The 6,070-nt window shown below is 47.1% G+C and overlaps 1 protein-coding gene across 6 annotated transcripts in view; it reads left to right on the top strand.

Annotated features, from left to right (window-relative positions):
• Window positions 1-6,070, top strand: part of jar (Myosin heavy chain 95F jaguar) — a 371,085-nt gene that overhangs the window by 221,693 nt on the left and 143,322 nt on the right. The gene's annotated exons all lie outside the window — the stretch shown is intronic.

Here is a 6,070-nt window from a genome sequence, read left to right as displayed (position 1 = left end):
TCCCCCACTCTCCCCACTCTCCCCACTCCCCCCACTCCCCCACTCCCCCCACTCCCCCACTCTCCCCACTCCCCCACTCCCCCCACTCTCCCCACTCCCCCCACTCTCCCCACTCCCCCACTCCCCCACTCTCCCCACTCCCCCCACTCCCCCCACTCTCCCCACTCTCCCCACTCCCCCCACTCCCCACACGAAAAATATTTCTTCACATATAAGAAATCAAAAGCAAAAATCTCATCTAGTATTGGACCTATTCGTACAATTGAAGGTTCATACACGGAGGATGACAAAGAAAATTATGAAATCCTAAAAAAGCTGTATGTTTAGCATTCCGATACACAGCATGAAAGTGGAAGATGTGGACAACTTCTTTATGCATGATATCCAAACCCCTGTAAATATAACTGATATCAACACAAGCATACTAGATTATGAAAGAGAAATTGACAACATGCCTATGCACCGGGATCTCGAGGCCAGATTCATGGAATTCAATATTTATAAAGAAATGCAAAGTGCCAGTAGCACAGGCACTCAGTATAGTGTGGAGGAAGAGCTTGGACACGGGGGTGATACCAGATGCACTTAAAGCAGCAGACATAGCCCCTTTACACAAGGGAGGGAGCAAAGCATTGACAAAGAATTATAGACCAGTTGCACTAACGTCCCACATAATAAAAGTATTTGAGAGAGTGATCAGGAGTCGGGTCACTAGTTTCATGGAGACCAATGACCTCCATCATCCAGGCCAACATGGATTTAGAGCAGGAAGATCGTGCCTCTCACAGCTACTTGACCATTACGACAAAATCACTGATGCATTAGAAGAAAAACAGAATGCTGATGTGGTATACACGGATTTCGCAAAGGCATTCGATAAATGTGACCATGGCGTGATAGCACACAAAATGAGGTCAATGGGAATAACTGGTAAAATAGGACGCTGGATACTCGGTTTTCTGTCAAACAGAACACAAAGAGTAACAGTGAACCATATAAAATAGTCCAAGCGCAGTTAAAAGCTCTGTACCTCAGGGTACAGTCCTTGCACCACTGCTTTTCCTTATTCTCTTATCATATATAGACTCAAATACAAGGCACAGCTTCGTATCATCATTTGCAGATGACACAAATCAACATGAAAATTACCTCTGCTGAAGATATTGAAAAACTACAAGCAGATAATGGTAAAGTTTTCGACTGGGCAGCAGAAAATAACATGATGTTTAACAGCGATAAATTCCAGGTACTCAGGTACGGTAATAATGGAGTCCTTAAACATAATACAGGGTACAAAACAATCAAACACGGGCTCACCATAACCCGTGCTATTTGGAACTTTTTGTTCCGGGTACCGAATCTTAAACAACAACAACAACAACAATCAAATCTGCCCGTAGTAGGAAAGCAGCATGTCGAGGATTTGGGAATAATGATGTCTGACGACCTAACGTTTAGGGAACATAACCAAGCAAATATTGCGTCAGCCAGAAAAATGATAGGATAGATTACGAGAACTTTCAAGTCCAGAGATCCCATCACAATGGTTGTACTCTTTAAGTCACTTGTGTTGTCCCGTCTTGAGTACTGCTCAGAGGTCCACGGTTGTTCAACACCCTCCCAGCGAGCATAAGAAATATTGTCGGAACAACCGTGGACATCTTCAAGAGGAAACTAGATCATTTCCTCCAAGGAGTGCCGGACCAACCGGGCTGTGGTGGGTATGTGGGCCTGTGGGCCTGCGGGCCGGGCTTGGGGAGTAGCAGAACTCCCAGAACCCCATCAACCAGGTATAAACCAAGCATCCCCCCTCTCTCTCTTTCGCTCCCTCCCCCAACCCTTTCTCTACCCCTCTCTCCCCTTCCCCTTCTCTCCCTTCCCCCTCTCTCCCTTCCCCCTCTCTCCCTTCCCCCGCTCTCCCTTCCCCCGCTCTCCCTTCCCCCGCTCTCCCTTCCCCCTCTCTCCCTTCCCCCTCTCTCCCTTCCCCCTCTCTCCCTTCCCCCCTCTCTCCCTTCCCCCTCTCTCCCTTCCCCCTCTCTCCCTTCCCCCTCTCTCCCTTCCCCCTCTCTCCCTTCCCCCTCTCTCCCTTCCCCCTCTCTCCCTTCCCCCTCTCTCCCCAACCTGTCCTCTTAAAAAGAACGTCGCTTTTGGCCGTTTGTCCGTATGGCCGAATTTGGACGTAATTTGAAAATGAAAAATATATGAAAATAAATTTGGGATTTTTTTCAACAACAGTAAGTTAAGGGTCCTCTGATAGGTTAGGTGGGCAGGAAATTCTCATAAAGTTTCAAAACGTTATGAAAAACGTTAATTTAAAGTGTCCTCTTATGACCTGCGCGTAGGCCGGACGACTCAAACAGAAAACGGAACAGAAAGTCACTTTTGTGAGTCGATTTCATTTCAAATTACGTCCAAATTTGGCCATAGTGCGCATACCAGCCAAAAGTGACGTTATTTTTAAGAGGACGGGTTGCTCTCCCTTCCCCCTCTCTCCCTTCCCCTCTCTCCCTCCATCTCCAAAAAAATTAAAGGTATATTACGAAGCATTGAAAAACAGCTAAATAACTAACACACACACACACACACACACACACACACACACACACACACACACACACACACACACACACACACACACACACACACACACACAAGAAACATTTTCTTATATAGATACAGATAAGAATAATGGAAAAAACAGAAGACGTTTTGTGCCATATAAGAGGCAGATGCCATATATAGCCACCCAAACATACACTTCAAATAATTCAGCGATCCCACTTTGTTCCTGGTAATTTGTGCACTAAATTGTGCCAATGACCTCGCCATTGTGGCGTCAGATAAGCTGTCATTGTTCGCCCATATGCTCCCGTCCCCCACGCTCCCCCATCCACCCAATGCTGCATGGGGGGCGCCCCCATCCACCCAACGCTGCATGGGGGCGCCCCCCCATCCACCCAATGCTGCATGGGGGCGCCCCCCATCCACCAACATCGCGGGCTATAACATTTCTCTGATTAAAAGTGTTGATGGTGATGTGAAATACCAACATCAATCCAAGTTCTTGGATAGCATGCTAAGACATAAGATTACATGGCAGGCGGAGTCACAAGATGTATATAATGGTGACCAAGGTGAGTTTAGACTAGAACACTCGTGCCTCTTACAGTTTCTGGACCACTATGGTATAGTTCTGGACGCCCTGGCCAGTGTATCAACGTGCAGTGGAAGGCTTGCCGTTATAACCAGAAGCCTCAGTAATAATTGCACAAATATCCTCCCCCAATTATATTTGGCGCCGGTGTGGCCGCTCAATTCTGGCCACCGCATTGTAGAGAACGTAAATGTTCTTGAGACAATCCAGTGTAAAATATCCAGGGTGATCCCTGGTGTTAGAGACCTTCCATAAGAGCGCTCAACACACAGTATGCAGCACACGGGGACCATAGGCCTCCCAGTAACCATGGAAAACACCATCTTATTCACTTGTGTCGGCACATCTATCCTCATCTTGCAACTATCCTTTTACGACCAAAGACCACATTGACTCCAAACATCTACCACCCACGGGCTACTCATGAGCCACCTCTTTGGGTGGCTTAATCTTCATCAATCTATCATGAGAGATTGCTGGGCCTTCGTGCCCTAGAGGGGCACGAAGGGTCGAGGGGTGAGAGGACACGGGGTGTCCTCGAAGGGACGAGGGATGAGAGGGTCGAGGTGGACAAGTGGACACGGGGTATCAACAGGGAAGACGTATGTACAAGATCTTGAGCCTATAACACCAGGTCAGAACACGTAGGCTGGAAAAGTTCAGATTCAGGAAGGATATGGGAACGTAGCATATATATATATAGAGGTAGAGGTCCGCGGTTGTTCAACATCCTCCCAGCGAGCATCAGAAATATTGCCGGAACAACCGTGGACATCTTCAAGAGGAAACTAGATTGTTTCCTTCAAGGAGTGCCGGACCAATCGGGCTGTGGTGGGTATGTGGGCCTGCGGACCGCTCCAAGCAACAGCCTGGTGGACCAAACTCTCACAAGTCAAGCCTGGCCTCGGGCCGGGCTTGGGGAGTAGAAGTACTCCCAGAACCCCATCAACCAGGTATCAACCAGGTAGCGGTAGATGAGTGGAACAGCATAGTGAAGTCATAAGGACCTGATATATACCGATGAACTCACCGTCGTTCAGTCTGTAGTGCGTGTGCCTGAAGGGTCCAGGAATGAGAATTCGATCCCATAAAGTGTAATAGGTTTCCGGCCATCATAGACACAAATGGTAAAGGATTTAGATGGGCACCGCCTAAAATGAGCGATCAGACCCACTGCTACAACTCATGTTCTTACTGATATTGTTTTTTTGAGAGCGGGGGCATGATAGAATGTGCAAAATAGCTCTTGGAAATTACCAAGGCGACATTTCAGTCCGTCCTGGACCATTACGAAGTCGTGTGACAGAAGAATGTTGTTTAAGATTCAGGTAATGGGAACAACAGTTACCAGAAGCACGGGGTATGGCGAGCCCGTAGTGGACTGACCTGGCACAGGAGCGGGGCTGTCTGGATCCTGGGAAGAAAGATTGATGAAGATTAAGCCACCCAAGAGGTGGCACGGCCATGAATAGCCCGTAATGGGAAGAAATTTGATTGATGAAGATTAAGCCACCCAAAAGGTGGCACGGGCATGAATAGCCCGTAAGTGGTGGCCCTTTTAAGCCATTACCAGTATCAAGAGCTGATACAGGAGATCTGTGGAGGTGCGAATGCACCCTGCATGACGGGAGATGTCTTCCCTTATGAATGTGTTAAGATGAAGATGAAGATGAGGCACGGGCATAAATAGCCCGTAAGTGGTGGCCATTTTAAGCCATTACCAGTATCAGGAGCTGATACTGGAGATCTGTGGAGGTGCGAATGCACCCTGCATGACGGGAGATGTCTCCCGTGTGAATGTGTTAAGATGAAGATGAAGCCACCCAAAAGGTGGCACGGGCATGAATAGCTCGTTAGTGGTGGCCCTTTTGAGCCATTACCAGTATCAATAGATGATACTGGAGATCTGTGGAGGTGCGACTGCACCCTGCGTGACGGGAGATGTCTCCCGGACCAAATGGTGACCAGATGGTGTGTATGGGAAGAAAGTTAGGTACGAGCAAATAAATAAGAAGAGAGAGAGTGAGGCGAGAGGTGAGGAGCAGGTAAGAGAAGAAGGCAAGATTAAGGTAAAAGGTAAGAATGGGATGATATATGAATAAGAGGCAGGTATGAGGAAAGGTAAGAAAAGGAAAAAGGGAAAGAAAAAGAGGGTAGGCTTAAGTCAGATCATGTTTAAGAAGGCTGGAACATTTGAGTATATACTGTGAGAGAGAAGAGTCAACAGCAACAAAGCCAGGACTAAGGTTCATGTTGGGTATCAGAGCAGAGTCGACCAGACGGCGTCTGTGTAGAGTAGAGGCAGGAAAGATTACTTTACAAGACCAATCAGTAGGTTGAAGAGTCTCTAACATGACAGATCAGCACATTGTTTGTGTCTGTACACTTAACACTTCTTTTGTGTTCCTCATGTCAGTTATTTGGTTGCTGTTGTTTCTACCACAGACGTGGCCACACATTTACAATGTTAACCAGCATATATACATTTTCTTCTGTCCTCCGTGGACAGGGTGAGACATCTGTTAAACATCTAGTTCGGTGATTTATTGAACAATCAACCACAGAAGGTGATTGTGGTGCTTTTAAAATGATAATCTAACCTACAAACAAATACATGAATACACAAATTGACGTCTGCCCTGTAATTAATGACACTGTGCGAGGTGTCTTTACAGTGTCATTAATGTGCGTTTACAAAAGTGAAATATAATTCTGACCAGCCTCCTCGGGAGTAGAACTACTCCCGAGACCTCCAGAACTACTCCAGGTACGCTCCAGAACTACTCCAGGTACATATCTGGATTGAATTACCCAATCTTCTTGGGGCAATTCATACCCGTGCCACCTTGAAGGGCTTAATCTTCATCAATTAGTACGGCCAATCGACTTGAGAATGGTCCAGGACGGACCGGAACG

Source organism: Procambarus clarkii, chromosome 27 (genome assembly GCF_040958095.1).
Source record: "Procambarus clarkii isolate CNS0578487 chromosome 27, FALCON_Pclarkii_2.0, whole genome shotgun sequence".
In the NCBI taxonomy this organism is placed as follows: Eukaryota; Metazoa; Arthropoda; class Malacostraca; order Decapoda; family Cambaridae; genus Procambarus; species Procambarus clarkii.
Note: the sequence above shows the minus strand (reverse complement) of the source record. Positions and strands in the feature narration are given on the sequence as shown.